The 21027-nt window shown below is 37.3% G+C and overlaps 1 protein-coding gene and 1 pseudogene across 2 annotated transcripts in view; both read right to left on the minus strand.

The window, feature by feature from the left end:
- Window positions 1-21027, minus strand: part of PTPRR (protein tyrosine phosphatase receptor type R) — a 275415-nt gene that overhangs the window by 190711 nt on the left and 63677 nt on the right. The window lies entirely within an intron of this gene.
- LOC138988085 (5S ribosomal RNA) lies at window positions 5688-5807 on the minus strand (annotated as a pseudogene).

The raw sequence follows: 21027 nt of genomic DNA on the forward strand, positions 1-21027 counted from the left end.
AAGTAGCCTATGAATCTGGCTAACTACTCCTGGGTAAACAAGCCAGAAACTGGGAGCTCTGCCCACTGTGAATCTGGAGACAGAGAGAAGGAGCCTGAGTGAAGACATGTGGGGCCTCTTTCCCCTACTTTTCTCCACTCACTTAGGAAATCCTATTGCTTTCAGGCCTCTTTCATTCAGAAAAGTAAATTTTCTAAGAATTAGATCCAATTCACCTTCTAAAAGCTCATATGTAAGTTTGATCAATGCTAGAACAAAAGCTAGTGATACTGTTACCACACCAAACTGGAGTCTGCTTGCCTGTGTGCAGTAAAGCCAACCTACCGACACTGGGTTATGGTGAAGAAAAGTACAGCATTTATTGCAGCACACCAAGCAAGGAGTCCAGGTAACTAGTGCTTAACAGGCCCAAATTCCTCGCATGGTGCCCTGTAATAAACACTGCACTTCCCTTCACCACAACCTGATGTCAGTAGATTGACCTGGAACTATTTTTTTCACTACCTTTAAAAAACATATTGGTGTTCATTTAATTTTGTACTACTAAAAGACTTTCAATCTGTGAACTTCTGAAAGTCTTAAAAGTTTAAAAATTCTCTTTCTACTCTTGTATGTGTGTTAGTCACTCAGTTGTGTCTGACTCTTTGCAACCCAATGGACTATAGCCCATCAGGCTCCTCTGTCTATGGAATTCTCCAGGCAAGAATACTGGAGTGGGTTGCTATTCCCTTCTTCAGGAGATCTTCATGAGCCAGGGATTGAACCCAGGTCTCCTACATTGCAGGCAGATTATGAGTGACCAGAGAAGCCCACTCTTGTATATGAATATGCATGTATTTTTGTTTCCTCTGACTTGGTACAAACTCATCTCGTATGTGGAATTTGTGGAACTGGTTAGCCAAATGACCAGAGTATTTAATTTATTTCCTTCAGCATTTTCCAAAGTAAAGCAACTTTGTTAGTAAAAAAAAAAAAGAAAGAAAAGAAAAAGGTAAGAAGAGATAAAAAGAGATGTAGCTCTAAATGTAGGTCAGTCAGAAATCCAAGACACTGTATTTTGCCCAAGCATTTATACCTGGTTCCAGTTCTGGCTTTCTCAAGTGAAAATCCCCCCACTTGGATATGTCTTTCAATCAGTAAGACAAAAGATGCTGGGCTATGTAATCTCTGAGTGTTCTATTTTTTATCTTTTACATTGCTGAAGTCATTGACTGCCTTCATGATCAGTTACTTTCGATGTCTTTAAGCACTGATCAGTTACTTTATTTGCCTTAATTTGATGGAATATTATGATTTCTCCATTATAAGTTCAATTTATATATTTCTTTTGCTGACTATTACAAAGAAAGCTATTGACTTGGAAATGCCCCTTCTTCACTATGTTCCTAGAGTCTGGGCCTCATTTTCTCAAAATTCCTTTAAAAAAGAAACAAAAAATTTCAAGATACCAACAAAACATCTTAAAAATATCGAGAATAAGTAATCCATGGAAGGTGGTAGCTTCAGAGGTTCATCCACATGACTGCTAATCCTACATTATGATTGATGTGTTATTGTAAATGAGGTTGCATATTGACTACCTAATGTAGATTTGGTCTCAAATCAATCTAATTTGTTTAAGTAGAGCTACTAACTATTTAGCACAAGTTTTATCTACTCTAAAGGTCAATAAAACATACAACCTGTTGACGTCATTCTTTCTTAATGCATTCTGGCAAAGGATAAAGCTTGTGGATGCTGTCTGCATAAAAGTGATTTATGTCACACATTATTGGTTGAGATTATCTGGGAGTGAAAGAGAAGAATTCTGGGCTATTTGAGATCCTAGATTATTTGGTTGGCCAGAAAGGCAACCACTTAAAGACAGAATGTAGGCAACCATAAACCAAAAATGATATCCCAAGAATATAGTGGAAAATGACTGTAAACTGGTAGCAAAGGCAAGTAAAGTGACAACACACAAACAGAAATACATAAAGGAATACAAAGGGAGAAACAGGCAGCCAGAAACAGATAAAAACCAGGCACATTAGCACAGGAATAAGGTGAAGATACACATACAAAGGTCTGGGCCAAATCTAGTTTGACTGGTAGGGATTGTTCTAGCTCTCTGCACTGGGACTGCTGATTACTCCCCCAATATCCAGACTCTCCATTTGCCTTAACTAATAGGATCCTTCACATTTTAGCTGAACATGTAGCCACCTGTCTACAGATTACATTTCCCAGCCTCTTTTGCAGCTTTGCTATGTGACTCAACTCTAGCTAATGAGAAGTCAGTAGTAGAGTCTGCACCTTTCTGCATACCTTTGAACAGAAGCTGTCTGTCCTCTGCTTCATTCCCTGCTTATGGACCAGAATGTGGATACTGTGATGCTGAAGATGCTATGACACTGTGATGTGAATGTATAGAATTATCTCCTAAAGTAGGGTGGGATGGCAAGAAAGACACAACGTGGGTCTCAGATAAGCTCATTTGTTGTTGTTGTTCAGTCGCTAAGTCGTGTCCAACTCTTTGGGACCCCATGGACTCCAGGACGCCAGGCTTCCCTGTCCTTCACCATCTCCCAGAGTTTGCTCAAACTCACATCCCTTGAGTTGAAGATGCTATCCAACCATCTCATCCTCTGTCTTCCCCTTCTCCTCTTGTCCTCAATCTTTCCCAGCATCAGGGTCTTTTCTAATGCACTGGATCTTCACATTAGGGGGCCAAGTATTGGAGCTTCAACTTCAGCATCAGTCCTTCCAATGAATATTCGGGGTTGATTTCCTTTAGGATTGACTGGTTTGATCTCTTTGCAGTCCAAAGGACTCTCAAGAGTCTTCTCCAGCCCCACAGTTCAAAAGCATCAATTTTTCAGATGAGCTCATAGATCAGAACTTTTCTGCCCACTTGATATACCTATCAGGCTAGATTTCTATAGGAAAGAAAAGTAAAACCACTGAACTGATATCCTAATTCACTCAAACTTTTTTTACTCCTCTTTATTCTGTGTGTGTGAACATATATGTCTAAAAGACATTTGATACATCATTGATCATTGAACATGATTACCACAAGTCAAATGGCTTAAATTGCTAAAGATTACGGGGAAAAACCTTAGGAATATGTAATTGCAACACATGCTTCATCTCTGAAGCTATACAGGCTATTTTTAAACTATTATACTCTAGCGTAATTGTGTCGATATTGATTTGGGGTATCTAAGTCAGGGGGATAAAACATTCCATGAGATATCATTTTATGGTCTGCAAACTCCTTTCTTTTAATGATATTAGAGTACCATGGACAGTTAGCGAGTAAAAGAAGTGATTACTGAATTATCAACCTTGTGATAGGTAGAAAGAACCTGGTTATGATATGGTTCTGAGCTTACCCACTTGATGACTGATTGATTGTGCTCACATGTGAGCAAGGCATAGAGTTTGGCTTCCCTCCACTGGGACACTGGTTGGTACTCTTATTGGTACTTAAAATATCTTTCCTAGAAGCAGATATAAACCACTACCAATTCAAAACCAACATGCCTATGCCATCCTGCAATATTAATGCCCTCTTATTGGCTTGTCTGTTGTCCCATAAAAAGTGATCAAGTCTTTGGATTCTGAAATGTGAATTAAGTAACTACAGTCACTGGATTCTGATTTTCTGTTTGTTCCTGAATGCCACTGAATTCATGTAATACTATTGCCATAACAAATTACTGAAATTTCATGCCTGAAATAATATAAATTTATCGTATAGCTTTGTAGGTCAGAGATCTGACATGGGTTTCACTGGGCTAAAATGTGTCTACCAGACCACATTCTTTTCTGCAGGTGCTAGGGCTGGGGTGAATTCATTTCTTTTGCCTTTTCCCATTTCTAGAGGATGTCATGTTCCTTGTCTTGTGGTTTCCTCCTTTCATTTTCAAGGGTGCCAATAGCACACTGAGTCCTCCTCACACTGTAACACTCTCACATTGCTTCTCCTCCACTTTTAAGGACCCTTGTGATTTCATTGGCCAGGATAGTCTCCTCATCTTGAGGTCAGTTTATTAGCAAACTTGATTCCATCTGCAACTTTATTTCCCCTTTGCCATGTACAGTAACACATACACAGGTTCCAGGAATTAGGACATGGACTTTTTGAGGTATTATTCTGTCTACCATAAGCATTTCTGAGTTAAATGGACTAATTTCTGAATCTTTGATTGTAGCCAGCTGCTTCATCCACTAGAGTCTTTCCAACACAGGATAGAGATTTACATGATTCTGAACAATTGGTGTGACAGCACACAGGACAGTGAAACATGGGTCATCGTCGAAAACTGTGGGGAGAACCCACTGCAAATTCCTCCCCCCTTAAGAATGTTTGAGGCCTTGTGGGGGAGGCAGGCATTGTCCTTGTGTCTGCATTTGAATATCCTTCACCACATATCTTCCCTGGTGGCTCAGATGGTAAAGAATCTGCCTGCAATGTAGAGAACGGGTTTGATCCCTGGTTGGGAAGATCCCCTAGAGAAAGGAATGGCTACCCCAGTATCCTTGCCTGAAGAATTCCATGGACAGAGGAGCCTGATGGACTACGGTCCATGGGGGTCCCAAAGAGTTGGATATGACCAAGCGACTAACCGACTAACACCTTCACTTTTCACTTCTGCTACATAACAGGAGATTAAGGTTAATCTAATTCCAGCATAATTCCTCCACCAGAATTATCAGAACAGGGGTTAGATTTAACAGAGATACCACGAAGTCACTATGCATACAAATATACTATGATCAATATGGTCAGATTATCTTCTTATCTCGAATTTTTACAATTGGTTTTACCTCAGAGATAAGAGACCCTTACAATCAACTTCTTTTGTACTCTCAGTAACTAAGCCTTCTTTGGTTGGTTTTAGAGAAATCCCTGTACTGAGCCTTTTCTCTGCCACAGAAGAGCCATTCAGTGGAAATTCTATCTCAGCTCAATTGGACTCAGACTGCAATGTACCAACAAAATATCATAATGCATAAACAGCTACAGCCACCCTTCACCTGAACTACCTGTGAATCAGCAGTAGAGTTAAGATGCAGTGCCTCAATATGCTGGATGACAAGAAGATCTAATGTTAAACTTATTAATATGATACGGGTAATTCAATTTCCTGTAGAGGTATCACATAATTTTCCATATTTCTTAGAAGAAAGAAAGTGAAGTCGCTCAGTCATGTCCGACTCTTTGCTACCCCGTGGACTGTAGCCCACCAGGCTCCTCTGTCCATGGGATTTTCCAGGAGTGGGTTGCCACTTCCTTCTCCAGGGGATCATCCCAACCCAGGGATCCAACCCAGGTCTCCCTCATTGCAGGCAGATGCTTTAACCTCTGAGCCACCAGGGAAGCCCAAAATGAAGTTGCTCAATTGTGTCTGTCTCTTTGAGACCCCATGGACTGTAGCATACCAGACTTCTCCGTCCATGGGATTTTCCATGCAAGAGTACCAGAGTAGATTGCCATTTCCTTCTCCAGGGGATCTTCCCGACCCAGGGATCGAACCCAGGTCTCCTACATTGCAGGCAGACGTTTTACCCTCTGAGCCACCTCAAAAATGGCAGAAGATAGTGGAACACTATCCATGGACTGTAGCCTACCAGGATCCTCTGTCCATGGGATTTTCCAGGCAAGAATACTGGAGTGGGTTGCCATTTTCTTCTCCATAAGCCTACAGCATCCGGTATTCCCAGGTGGTCTCCCATCCAAGTACTAACCAGACCGACCCTGCTTAGCTTCCAAGATCAGAGGAGACAAGGCGCGTTCAGGGTGGTATGCTGCTGTTGCTAAGTTGCTTCAGTCGTGTCTGACTCTGTGCGACCCTACAGATGGTAGCCCACCAGGCTCCTCCGTCCCTGGAATTCTCCAGGCAAGAATACTGAAGTGGGTTGCCATTTCCTTCTTCAATGTATGCATGTATGCTAAGTCACTTCAGTCATGTCTGACTCTGTGTGATCCCACGGACAGCAGCCCACCAGGCTTCTCTGACCACAGTATTCTCCAGGCAAGAATACTGCAGTGGGTTGCCATTTTGGCCATAGACTTATCTCCATTTGCATCACAAACTGAATATCCCTCATCCCTTGGCTGATTCTCTCAACCATGACTTGGGTGATCTCCCCAAATTATTAGTATCTCTACAAGGTAACTCTTGCAACATGACTCTGATTCTGAGTACCAGAGTCCATAGGAAAAGCTGAAAATTAGGACATAATTGCATGATGTGATGCTTAAGATTGGGTAAAGTAAGAAAACCTTAGTCATGGAGTTGAAAGCCTATTGAAAATAAGGTAAGGATTGAAAGTGTAAAATAATTCTGATTTTTACACAACACAATAATATCTTAAAATATTCAAATGTAAAACATTCACATTCCAAATGTTTCATGTAAGCTGAATAAAAGAAAACTTTCCTCCCAATTTAATAAAAAGTTCTGATACCAGATTACTACTTACTCATTTAATTGCTCACAGCATTAGTTTTCACCATAAATTTAAAATCCAATTAACATTTTATTAATGAGAGTATATGCATGGGCACATAGTATTTATAAAACAATTTACTAATACTCTGCGGATAAGCCTTTCTGTTAACATTCCCCTGGTGCTCTATTAGTATTAGCATTGCAATTTTCTTTATCAATACTCAAGTCTCCTAGCTTCAAATTTAATTTTACAAGTTTTCAAAAACAAAATACAATGTTAATATTTCCCCTGAAGGAACTTAGAACCAAATTTCCTCTTTAAAAGCACAGCAAAGAAATTCCTACGGAAATGAAAATACGTTGTATTTGTAAACAACTGCTACCACTTTTTATGTAAGACTTCTGAATTTTGCTTTTTTATATGAATATATTTTACCTTTTCCCTATAATTTTCTATAAGGAGCACAACAGATTATAATGAACATAACCAGATCTGTAAAATCATTGAATTGCTCAAATACCATTCTTTGGGAAATCTTCATCTAATGAAGACCTTAGTATCTATTTAATCTTGAGTTGTTCCCAGTGTTGGATTAGATGACATGCTTACTGGATTTATTTTATGAATATTAATTTCCTGTAGCTATTGTAACAAGGAACCACAAACTTGGTAGCTTAAAACAACAGAAATGTATTCTCACATAGTTTTGGAGTTCAGCATTCTGAAATTAAGGGGTTGGTCTGACTGCAGTCCCTCCAAAAGTTCTATGCAATGATCTATTCTTTGCCTCCTCCAGCTACTGGCAGTTGTATGCATTCCTTGACTTGTAGCCTGATTACTCTTATCTTTGCCTCTGTGGTCACACTGCCTTCTCTTCTCTGTGTCTTCTCTTCTGTCTGGCTCAAACCTACCTCTGTCTTTCTCTTACAAGGACACTTATCATTGGATTTAGGCCTATCAGGGTAGTCCAGGATTATCTCAAGTTGAGATTCTTAATCACATCTGAAAAGACCACTTTTCTAAATTAGCTAGCATTCACAGATTTCAGAGATTTGGTGCAGATATCTTTTGGAGGGCTATTATTTAGCCTTTGATGGCAGATTTTTAAATCTATTTTGCTTGAAATATTCTAAGTCTTCTGCCTTATAATTTTACTGTTCTTTCAGTTTGTTTAAAGAACTAGAACTAATTCTAGAAAAAGTTTTGTATATATACTCTACTTAAATATTTAAAGAAATTTGTTCGATTAAGTTTGGAAAACATATTTTACTTCAGGAGGTAAAAGAAATCACTCACAAAATTAATGAAAAAAGATGAAATACTTGTATTAAAATATGACAATTTTCTGTCTTTGAATAATTGACAGTTATACTGAGGGCAGAGGCTGGCAAAAAAATTAATGTGTTTGAGTTATTAAAAAAAAATACTGTCTTTATTGTTGAATTAAGGAATATAAGGAATAAACTAGGCCTTTACATGTCCTGCAGTCTCACTACTGTTATAGTCTTAACGCTTTTCAGTTATGGTTATCTTACCCCAGAAATGTATATTGCAAGCTAAACAGTCTATTTTTGGGGCTCCAAAATCATTGTCAATGGTGACTGCAGCCATGACACTTGCTCCTTGGAAGAAAAGCTATAACAAACCTAGACAGCATATTAAAAAGCAGAGACATTTTTCTGGAAGAGTTTGAGCAGGATAGGTGTTAGCTCTTCTCTAAATTTTTGGTAGAATTCAGCTGTGAAGCCATCTGGACCTGGGCTTTTGTTTGCTGGAAGATTTTTGATTACAGTTTCAATTTCCGTGCTTGTGACGGGTCTGTTAAGATTTTCTATTTCTTCCTGGTTGAGTTTTGGAAAGTTGTACTTTTCTAAGAATTTGTCCATTTCTTCCACGTTGTCCATTTTATTGGCATATAATTGTTGATAGTAGTCTCTTATGATCCTTTGTATTTCTGTGTTGTCTGTTGTGATCTCTCCATTTTCATTTCTAATTTTATTGATTTGATTTTTCTCCCTTTGTTTCTTGATGAGTCTGGCTAATGGTCTGTCAATTTTATAGAGGAAGGTAAACTTCCAAACTCATTCTATGAGGCCACCATCACCCTAATACCAAAACCTGACAAAGATGCCACAAAAAAAGAAAACTACAGGCCAATATCACTGATGAACATAGATGCAAAAATCCTTAACAAAATTCTAGCAATAAGAATCCAACAACACATTAAAAAGATCATACACCATGACCAAGTGGGCTTTATCCCAGGGATGCAAGGATTCTTCAATATCCGCAAATCAATCAATGTAATACACCACATTAATAAATTGAAAAATAAAAACCATATGATTATCTCAATAGATGCAGAGAAAGCCTTTGACAAAATTCAACACCCATTTATGATAAAAACTCTCCAAAAAGCAGAATAGAAGGAACATACCTCAACATAATAAAAGCTATATATGACAAACCCACAGCAAACATTATCCTCAATGGTGAAAAATTGAAAGCATTTCCTCTAAAGTCAGGAACAAGACAAAGGTGCCCACTTTCACCATTACTATTCAACATAGTTTTGGAAGTTTTGGCCACAGCAATCAGAGCAGAAAAAGAAATAAAAGGAATCCAAATTGGAAAAGAAGAAGTAAAACTCTCACTATTTGCAGATGACATGATCCTCTACATAGAAAACGCTAAAGACTCCACCAGAAAATTACTAGAACTAATCAATGAATATAGTAAAGTTGCAGGATATAAAATCAACACACAGAAATCCCTTGCATTCCTATACACTAATAATGAGAAAACAGAAAGAGAAATTAAGGAAACAATTCCATTCACCATTGCAACGGAAAGAATAAAATACTTAGGAATATATCTACCTAAAGAAACTAAAGACCTATATATAGAAAACTATAAAACACTGGTGAAAGAAATCAAAGAGGACACTAATAGATGGAGAAATATACCATGTTCATGGATTGGAAGAATCAATATAGTGAAAATGAGTATACTACACAAAGCAATTTATAGATTTAATGCAATCCCTATCAAGCTACCAACAGTATTCTTCACAGAGCTAGAACAACTAATTTCACAATTTGTATGGAAATACAAAAAACCTCGAATAGCCAAAGCGATCTTGAGAAAGAAGAATGGAACTGGAGGAATCAACCTACCTGACTTCAGGCTCTACTACAAAGCCACAGTTATCAAGACAGTATGGTACTGGCACAAAGACAGAAATATAGATCAATGGAACAAAATAGAAAGCCCAGAGATAAATCCACGCACATATGGACACCTTATCTTTGACAAAGGAGGCAAGAATATACAATGGATTAAAGACAATCTCTTTAACAAGTGGTGCTGGGAAAACTGGTCAACCACTTGTAAAAGAATGAAACTAGACCACTTTCTAACACCATACACAAAAATAAACTCAAAATGGATTAAAGATCTCAACGTAAGACCAGAAACTATAAAACTCCTAGAGGAGAACATAGGCAAAACACTCTCTGACATACATCACAGCAGGATCCTCTAGGACCCACCTCCCAGAATATTGGAAATAAAAGCAAAAATAAACAAATGGGACCTAATTAACCTTAAAAGCTTCTGCATATCAAAGGAAACTATCAGCAAGGTGAAAAGGCAGCCTTCAGAATGGGAGAAAATAATAGCAAATGAAGCAACTGACAAACAACTAATCTCAAAAATATACAAGCAACTCCTACAGCTCAACTCCAGAAAAATAAATGACCCAATCAAAAAATGGGCCAAAGAACTAAATAGACATTTCTCCAAAGAAGACATACAGATGGCTAACAAACACATGAAAAGATGCTCAACATCACTCATTATCAGAGAAATGCAAATCAAGACCACTATGAGGTACCATTTCACACCAGTCAGAATGGCTGCGATCCAAAAGTCTACAAATAATAAATGTTGGAGAGGGTGTGGAGAAAAGGGAACCCTCTTACACTGCTGGTGGGAATGCAAACTAGTACAGCCACTATGGAGAACAGTGTGGAGATTCCTTAAAAAACTGGAAATAGAACTGCCTTATGATCCAGCAATCCCACTGCTGGGCATACACACTGAGGAAACCAGAAGGGAAAGAGACACGTGTACCCCAATGTTCATCGCAGCACTGTTTATAATAGCCAGGACATGGAAGCAACCTAGATGTCCATCAGCAGATGAATGGATAAGAAAGCAGTGGTACATATACACAATGGAGTATTACTCAGCCATTAAAAAGAATACATTGGAATCAGTTCTAATGAGGTGGATGAAACTGGAGCCTATTATACAGAGTGAAGTAAGCCAGAAAGAAAAATAGCAATACAGTATACTAATGCATATATATGGAATTTAGAAAGATGGTAACAATAACCCTGTGTACGAGACAGCAAAAGAGACACTGATGTATGGAACAGTCTTATGGACTCTGTGGGAGAGGGAGAGGGTGGGAAGATTTGGGAGAATGGCATTGAAACATGTAAAATATCATGTATGAAACGAGATGCCAGTCCAGGTTCAATGCACGATACTGGATGCTTGGGGCTAGTGCACTGGGACGACCCAGAGGGATGGTATGGGGGAGGGGGAGGGAGGAGTGTTCAGGATGGGGAGCACATGTATACCTGTGATGGATTCATTTTGATATTTGGCAAAACTAATACAATTATGTAAAGTTTAAAAATAAAATAAAATTTAAAAAATAAATAAAAAGCAGAGACATTACTTTACTGACAAAGATCCATATGGTCAAAGCTATGGTTTTTCCAGTAGTCATGTATGGATATGAGAATTGGACCATAAAGAAAGCTGAACACTGAAGAATTGATGCTTTTGTACTGTGGTGTTGGAGAAGACTCTTGAGAGTCCCTTAGACTGCAAGGAGATCCAACCAGTCCATCCTAAAGGAAATCAGTCCTGAATATTCATTGGAAGGACTGATGCTGAAGCTGAAACTCCAATACTTTGGCCACCTGATGCAAAGAACTGACTCATTGGAAAAGACCCTGATGCTGGGAAAGCCTGAAGGCTGGAGGAAAAGGGGACGACAGAGGATGAGATGGTTGAATGGCATCACTGACTTGATGGACATGAGTTTGAGTGAGCTCTGGGAGTTGGTGATGGACAGCAAAGCTTGGAGTGCTGCAGTCAGGGGTCGCAAGGAGTCGGACATGACTGAGAAACTGAACAGAATTGAAACAGTCTATAAAAGTTTTTATTGACTTAACACATTTAAAAATATTTAACTTTCTAATGAAACATGGAATGGCTAATGTTTATTGAACGTTAATTGAGTGCTAGGCCTCTCTGGAGGTGAACATGAATGTCTAAAAAGGCAATGTGAATATTATGTGTTCACAAAAGCTCTCAAACATTATCTCCATAATTAAGTGCTCTTCAAGAAACTCCCCAATTGCTCTGTAAAATATATGGAGCAAATCTCAAGGTCTGCTAGATGCTGGTGATAAGTGGATTCGGTTCCAGCAGATCTGTGTGATTCTACACCAACTCATTGTCTGCTCACTAAAAGTCAGTTGGGTGTGTTTCCAAACCTGTATATGCCAAATGCATTTATTCTTGTTACTGCTGTAATTTAGGAACTCTTATGTAGGATGGTTAAAATGAGCACTGAAACCCAGATAGCTGTTATTTCTATGAAAACTACGCTGAAATCTTTGAAAGATTCAAGACACATATGTTGCTAAAAAGAATCCCTGTCGAATTAGGTTTAGGTTAGACAATTGTACTACAATAGGAAAAATTATAGAATTCTAGAAGGATTCTGTACTCACATTACATCTTTAAGGTTCTCACTCCTTTTTGTTTGAAGCATAATTGATTTATTATGTTTCAGTTATACAGCAAAGTGATTCAGTCACAGATAGTTACTAGGTAGATAGAGAGATACGATCTTTTTTAGATTGTTTTCCATTACAGGCTATTACAAGATATTAAATATAATCCCCTGTACTATACAGTAGGTCCTTGTTTATGTATTTTATGTATAATGGTAAATAGAGTAGTGTGTATCCTTAACCTCAAATTTTCAATTTATCCCTTCGCTTTCTTTTCCCTTTAGTAACCACAACTTTGTTGTCTGTATCTGTGAGTCTATTTCTGTTTTGTAAATAATTTATATAATATATTAAAAATATATATAATATATATGTAAATATATATATTATATAAATATATAATATATTTTATATAATATATATTATATATAAATAATAATAAATATATTATTTATATAAAATTTATATAATTTTAAATATTACATATATAAGTGATATCATACAGTATTTGTCTTTCCCTGGCTTACTTTATTTAGTATGATAATCTCTAGGTCCATCCATGTTGCTTCAAATGGCATTATTTCTTTTTTCTCAATGGCTGAGTAATATCCCACTGAATATATGTACCACATCTTCTTTATCCATTCACCTGTTGATGGACATTTAGGTTGCTCCATGTCTTGGCTATTGTAAATAGTGCTGCTATGAGCGTAGAAGTACATGTATCCTTCTGAATTAAAGTTTTCTTCTTTTCTGGATATATGCCCAGAAGTGGGGTTGCTGGATCATATGGTAACTTTTTAAAAAAAATTTAAGGAATCTCAATACTCTTTCACATAGTAGTTGCACTAATTTACATTGTCACCAACAGTAAGAGAGTTTCCTCTTCTCCACACCCACTCCAGCATTTCTTATTTGTAGACTTTGTGACGATGGCCATTCTGACCAATGTGAAGGGTACCTCATTGTCGTTTTGATTTGCATCTTTCTAATTAGTGTTGTTGAGCATCTTTTCATGTGCCTATTGGCTATCTGTGTGTCTTTTTTGGAGAAATGTCTATTTAGGTCTTCTGCCCATTTTGGGGGTTATTTGTTTTTCTGATATTAAGGTGTATAAGCTATTTGTATTTTGGAAATTAAGCCCTTGTTGGTCACATTATTTGCAAATATTTTCTCTCATTCTGTAGGTTGTCTTCTCGTTTTGTTTATAGTTTCCTTCGCTGTGCAAAAGCTTTTAACTTTAATTCAGTCCCATTTGTTTATTTTTGTTTTTAGTTACTCTACTCTAGGAGATGGAGCCAAAAAAGTATTGTTGTGATTTATGTCAAAGAGTATTCTGCCTATGTTTTTCTCTAGGAGTTTTATTGTAGTATCCAGTCTTACATTTAGGTAGGTGTTTAATCCATTTTGAGTTTATTTTTGCAAATGGGGTTTTCATTCCATTTTTAAAAACACTAAAATTGGAAATTAGATATAAAATTTGAGCATGGTTTTTATAAGATGACATTGTACCCTAATCAGTATATTCATAATAAAAAATGGTCTAAGGTTATAAAGTTGAAACTAAATAAAATAAAATAAGACTAAAAGGTACATCGTTTTTATCATTATCTACTGCAGTTGAACTAAATTAGTTAACCAATTATCAGTTTTGATTACATTACATAAGAAGGTTCATACTAGATTTGGACTTGAATTACATGATAATTTTAGTTGATTTAAAAAATTTTCATTCAAATCCTGTGGAAAGAGTAACTAGTAGACAAATATTTATGCAAAATAAAAAGTAAATAGTTTATATGTACAATACATACCTATGTTTCCTACTAGCTATGGTAGGAAAATACCAGATAAGTATAAATCATGTTCGGAGAATGCGATGGCACCCTACTCTAGTACTCTTGCCTAGAAAATCCCATGGACGGAGGAGCCTGGTAGGCTGCAGTCCATGGGGTTGCGATGAGTCGGACATGACTGAGTGACTTCACTTTCACTTTTCACTTTCATGCATTGGAGAAGGGAATGGCAACCCACTCCAGTGTTCTTGCCTGGAGAATCCCAGGGACGGGGGAGGCTGGTGGGCTGCTGTCTATGGGGTCGCACAGAGTTGGACACGACTGAAGCGACTTAGCAGCAGCAGCAGCAGCATAAATCATGTTGTACACTTTTAGGGAAGTAGAATTTAGTTGAGGGTAAGACCACAACAATAACATAAAAAAGAACAACAATCAATACACAGAGGACAAAACTCTGAGTTACATTTTTTCAAGCATAATAAAAAGAAGAAAAAAATAGAAGACTTTGTGGGCTACTGGAATCAGACAAAGTTTCAAAAAGGAGGTTGGATCTGAATTGGACAGTGAAGAAGGAAGACTGGGGAAGTTAGGGAAGACAGCTGGAGGGAATTGGAAAAGCAAAGGTCAAGAGGTAAAAGTGAGGATATTAGAGACTTTCCTGGTGTTCCAGTGGCTAAGACTCCACACTTTCAATGCAGGGAGTACGGGTTCAATCCCTGGTCGGGGAACTGAGACCCCATGTGCTGCATGGCGTGGCCCCCCATAAAAGTGAGGATAGTATATGAAAGAGCAGTAAGGGCCCAGCTGGAATGAATGCATTTGGTTCAGGCTCTCATTTAAAGTTCTGAAAATCATGAAAGCAGATCATGAAAGCTCAGGAAGCTCATTTCCTTCTTCTAGGAAAATTTCACTGGGAGGTGAAAGTTGAAGGAATAGAAAGGTGCAGAGAGAAAGCAACTTGTAGGTGTGCACAGGAAATTTCCCCCCAAACACAGAGCTCACAATAAAAATGAGTGGAAACATTGGAAGCACTTATCTTGGTTAGAAAAACAAGTCAAAGGGGAAAAAAAAGGAAAGAAACAAAACTGAATCATAGGGATTGCACTGGACAGAATCTGAATATATATTTATAACACATCATCTAAAAGAGGAGACTGAAAAGTCAGAATCACAGCAGGACAATTTAGAAAGGATTCATCTATGGGCTTAGAGCAATGACATTTAGCATGCTTTTCTGTATCCCTTGAGGATGACCTGTATTCTACTTTAATTATCTTTAACACACACACCCACACACATAATGCTAATATTTTCCCATTAACCTTAAAAGTGCACTATTTCCTTTAAGGACTACCCCAACCACACCATGAATCTTAGGTCTTCACTGGCTAAAATGCCCAAGAAAAGTATGAAATCCAGTGCTGCGCTTTGTGCCTAGTGAAAGTGAAGTCTCTCAGTCATGTCCGACTCTTTGCGACCCGTGGACTATAGCCCACCAAGCTCCTTCATCCATGGGATTCTCCAGGCAAGAATACTGGAGTGGGTTGCCATTTCCTTCTCCTAGGCTTTGTGCCTAGTAGTTCTATAAATGACCACATGAATAGAGCCTAGGGAGCTAAGAGAAAAATGGAAAGTAGAGAAAGAAAAGAAAGCAATTCACTTAATCTTGGCATCTTGCCCTGTGGAGTCAACATCACTGATGAACTGTCTGGTGGCCTATCTTTTCTATGATTTTCTAGAATAAGCTTATGAATCTGCCTCCCTGTTCCTGCCTCACCAAGAGATGAAACACCAATTAACAGGATTTGTCAGTAATGGGCTTTAGATCTAAACCTCCCACAACCATAATGCTTGGAAGCTGAGAATTTCTGAATTTCAAACTCTGTGGCTTCAAGTACCGGATGGACGTCTCGAGAGCCTAGAAAGACTCAGCAGAACTGGGAAATTTGGCTGGATTTTCATTTTAAGAAGTATTTGTTCTATTTTTTTCCCCCAAGAACAGTTTAGAAATAGTCGGAACATGTAATTTGTGTTACTTGATTTGCATAAACATAATGATTTTCAGTGAAGATAATTTGCAGTCAGTTGATTTTTGGAGTACTCCATCCTTTCACTGAGATTCTGAAGAGAAAATTATTTCAAATGAGTGTGATCATAAACTATTATTACCTAGAACTAAAAATGTATATGTGTCATGGGGTCATTAAATGAGTTACAAGAAATGCCCACTCATATTACATATAATGGGGAAAAATGTCTTTAAAATTAACAGAGTTCAGATGTTGACTACAGCAACCATCAAACAACTCTTAAAAATAAAATATAATGATTTAGTGTGTAGACAGCTGTACTGGCGCTGAGTAATCTCCATTTGCAATAATTACCCGGTTCTGTGATCAAATTTCCTTCTCTCAGTACTATTCCCTCTGGATATTTATATGCTCATCTGTGTTCATGCAGATTAATGGATATTAAATTGTAATGATCAGATTAGAGACTTGTCTGATAATTTAAGAATGGAAATGTACTTTGAATGCTATTTAGTTACTCTTAGTTTGAATAATGTAAAATAATCATTTACAATTCAGATTATTTACAGCTACATCAAAACACTGGGGCAGAATATGTTGTAGATGCTTAGAATTATGATTTGAATCTGAGAAAATAATTTTCAAATAAATTTCTGTGTAGTGTCCATTCAATAAATATAATTAACATTAAATAACCCTCATTGGGAATTCTTAATCAGGTATTTCACAAATATTTACTGAATAAAGATAACCTCTGACTATTTCATCTTGGTATAAGTTAAATAAAATTTTGTGACCTAGTCCACAACCGTGATCACCATCCATAATTTTGTGCTTATATGAAAATATGCCTCTAATTCTAAACAACTAACTCATCAATGAATTTTGGGGACATAACATACTTAGCCTGAAGAAAAGAATACACAGATATTATTTAATAGCTACTTAATTATTTAGTTACATGTTATTGGAATACATGTATTAGTTATGACATAAAATTTCCAAAGGTAGAAATTCAAACAGTAGTTGATAAGTATAAGAAGGAAATTTTTGATCAAAGTAAGAAAGAATTTCCTAACAGGCAGAGCTGACCAGAGTTAAACCCACTGCTTTGGATAGGAGTGGCTCCCCATTGAAGTAGATTCTTAAGAACAGGCCAGATAGCCTCTTAGCAATGACAGTATAGAGAGAAACTCTGTCTGGAAAGAGCATTTAGACTTAGTTGCTAAGGCTTTGCCATTTTGCAGTTGCCAGAATAAGCCTTTGGGATTGTCTGTGGATTTTATTCAACTCAACTACCAGTTATTTTCATTAACATAGCATTGACACTTACTTGTGTAGTAACACATCACCACATTTAAGAAGAGGGACATCTGGTGGATGAAATAAGCAAAAGAAGAGAGGTTTTAATTTCATATTCATATTTTAACTGTTTTTGACATTTCCATTGATTTTTTCCATGGAAAAAAATTATCAATCTATCTATATAAATACACTGTTTACAAGTTCAGTTCAGTCGCTCAGTCATGTCTTTGTGACCCCATGGGCTGCAGCATGCCAGGCCTCCCTGTCCATCACCAACCCCTGGAGTTTATTCAAACTCATGTCCATTGAGTTGGTGATGCCATCCAACCATCACATCCTCTGTTGTCCCCTTCTCTTCCCACCTTCAATCTTTCCCAGCATCAGGGTCTTTTCAAATGAGTCAGTTCTTCACATCAGGTGGCCAAAGTATTGGAGTTTCAGCTTCAACATCAGTCCTTCCAATGAATATTCAGGACTGATTTCCTTTGTAGCAATAACTATTTATAATCAGGTGATTTGGGTAAGATAATTGTTTCATCTAGTCCTTTAATATTTATCGAATTAATGCCTTTTTAGTAATTTTTCTTTCATCAATTCAAATTAGGCTTTTTGAGGACGAGTTGCTTGTTCTTGTAAAACATAAGCATGTAATCTTCTTGGCTACCAATTAAGATTTGTGTTTTTAAGCTTAGTCATTCCACAGAAGAAATGGCATACACACAAACAGAAAATACCCAATTGTCTAAACTATAAATACAATTGTTTAATTTGTCTTTACCGAGCTATTCATGTGATTTTTTTGCTCTCATAAATTTGAAATTAATTTAAATATTCAAATAGAGTAATACATTTCTCTATGGGAATAAGGTAATTTTGTAACCATTCAAGAAAGAACAAGATAGCAGCAATTTAGAGGCAGCTTGCCTGAATTAATAAAATGAATCCAATTCTACTAACTAAAATGACTACCCAATTCTTTAGTGATATTTTTCATCAGTAATATCTACACATAAATAAGGCAGTGCTAGGAGCATCACTCTTGAGAGCGGTGTGCTATGTGCTAAGTTGTATGGATCTTTGTGACCCCATAGATTATAGCCTACCAGACTCCTCTGTCCATGGGATTCTCCAGGCAAGAATATTGGAGTGGCTTGCCCTACCTTCCTCCAGGGGATCTTCCTGACTTAGGGATCGAACCCCTGTCTCTTATGTCTCCTGCATTGGCAGGCAGGTTCTTTACCACTAGCACCACCGGGGAAGCCCCTGACATTCTATTCTCTGTATCCACAAGAGAGAATACTGAAGGCACTTAAATATATGGTGAGTGAATCTCTTCACATCCATCTTACCTGGGAGTGATTTCACCCTTCCTTGAGCACTCAGAACTCTATGACTCTATACTTTTTTGGGGAATAAGAATTGATGTACCTCTCCTTCCCATCCATTCATTCCCTCACTCACTCATTCACTCATTTATTTTCAGTGCAGGCTCTGTGCAGAACACAAATGTATTTGGCAAGGTATCTTCCTTCTATAGATCTTCAGATATAGGAAGGAAGATACTGTCCCTTTGTTGCTTTGGACAAAATACAACCTCAAATGTATTTTGTAGAATACATGAATAAGTTAGTAAACTACTAATTTTTCTGAGTATTTCTTCCTAACATATTTTAACCTCATTCCCTCCCTTTTTACTCCAGTCTCATATACTGATTTCATAAAAGTTATAAAAATCATTTAACATTTGTTGGGCATTCATTATGCCCAACATTATATGTATTATGTCCTAAATACATATAAGTCATTTGATTTAATACTCAAAATAACCTTATAAAGTGGAATTTCTAAAAACATTAAATACTTATTTTTTAAAATGAGGAAACAGAAGTTAGGTAATTTGTCCAAGGTAAGCAAACTGGTAGGTGGCCAAGCCAGTGTTTGAACTCAGGTAGTTTCCAGTCCCAGAGATGGCTGTTGTAACTACTGTATCTATCATAACTGTATTAATGGCCCTTTGGAAAAACACGCAGACACAAAAGTACAAATTAATTAATTTTAAATACCAGTGAGAATGAAAATGGATAGTATAGTTATTTTACAAAAATATGTAAGTATTCTAAAAGACAATCCAGGAGATGGAAACAAGAAGAGCATTCAAAGTCCTATAAGAAAAGCCAGAAAAATGTAGCAGGTAGAGAGGTTAAGAATGCAGTCTTGGGAAGGAGTCTGGGTTCACATTCCAGATCCATTACTGACTAGATGTGGAACTTTATAGGCAACTACTTAACTCTAATCTGCTCTTGTTTCTCTAATCTAAAAAGAGGAATAATAAGACAGCCCACTCTGGAAGTATTTGTGAGGATTAAAGAAGTTAATATGTATCAAATACTCAGAAGATGACCAGCACAAAATAGCACTGATACTGTTATTGCTGTATTTCATCATGTTAAAAATGCCCTCCATCATACAATGACATATTTTTTGTGTAACCTGATAGAAAAAGTGTTTATTATAAAATGCACGATGCCATCACGTTGGAAACACATCATAATGTTAGAGATGTTGAAATGTTTTGTAAAAAAGTATGTCTTAAAATTGATGAAACACCATTTTATTATTATGGACAGAATAGAGAAGAAAAAAGAAGCCATTTGAGAGAATTAAATGTTTGAGTACGTTAACATTTTCTTAGTATTTCTTAAAAATACTAATTTTTACTTTCTCTTCATTATTTTTTCAAATATTTTGTGCCTGACCATCAGCTTTTAGTCTCATTGTTGTGGGAATACTATTTTTGTTTAGATTTAAAAGTTGGTTGCTGGTCCAGTGGTTAAGACTGCGCATTTACACTGCAGGGGGCACAGGTTCAATCCCTGGTCTGGGAAATAAGATCTTCCATGCTTTGTGGTGCGCCCCACTACCTCCCTGCCCCCTGCCAAAATTACTTGCTGTACTCAATCCTCTGAAGAAAGACAGAAGGCTCTAGAAGGACCATAGGCAATGTCTGAGTGTGTGAATGTGAAGGGGTAAAGAGTTGAAGAGTGTGCGGATACTTAGGTTTTTCAAATCGGTATCCAAAACTACCTGGCAAACCTGAGAATCAGAAAAATGTAAGAGGTTGAAAAAAATCAAAATGAGTTGTCAGACTTAAGACAAACCCTCTAATCAAATTATTCATTCAACAGATATTAAGTTAACCAATGTGAACTCAAGATGTTTTATGTGGTACGTGAAAGATATAAAAAGAACAAACAAACAAATAAGGCATTACCTATTACAGGAAGAAAAAATACCAATGAGAAATTTGAAATTAACAGTGTGTTTAAAAATAACATAGTTAACTGTGACCATAACATAGCTTTCCTGTTGCTAGCATAATGCTTTCCTGATTAATAGTATATTATTTCCTTTAATGGAGAAGGCAATGGCACCCCACTCCAGTACTCTTGCCTGGAAAATCCCATGGACGGAGGAGCCTGGTAAGGTGCAGTCCGTGGGGTTGCTAAGAGTTGGACACGACTGAGCAACTTCACTTTCACTTTTCACTTTCATGCATTGGAGAAGGAAATGGCAACCCACTCCAGTGTTCTTGCCTGGAGAATCCCAGGGACGGGGGAGCCTGGTGGGCAGCCG

Source organism: Bos mutus, chromosome 5, assembly GCF_027580195.1.
Source record: "Bos mutus isolate GX-2022 chromosome 5, NWIPB_WYAK_1.1, whole genome shotgun sequence".
NCBI lineage: Eukaryota > Metazoa > Chordata > Mammalia > Artiodactyla > Bovidae > Bos > Bos mutus.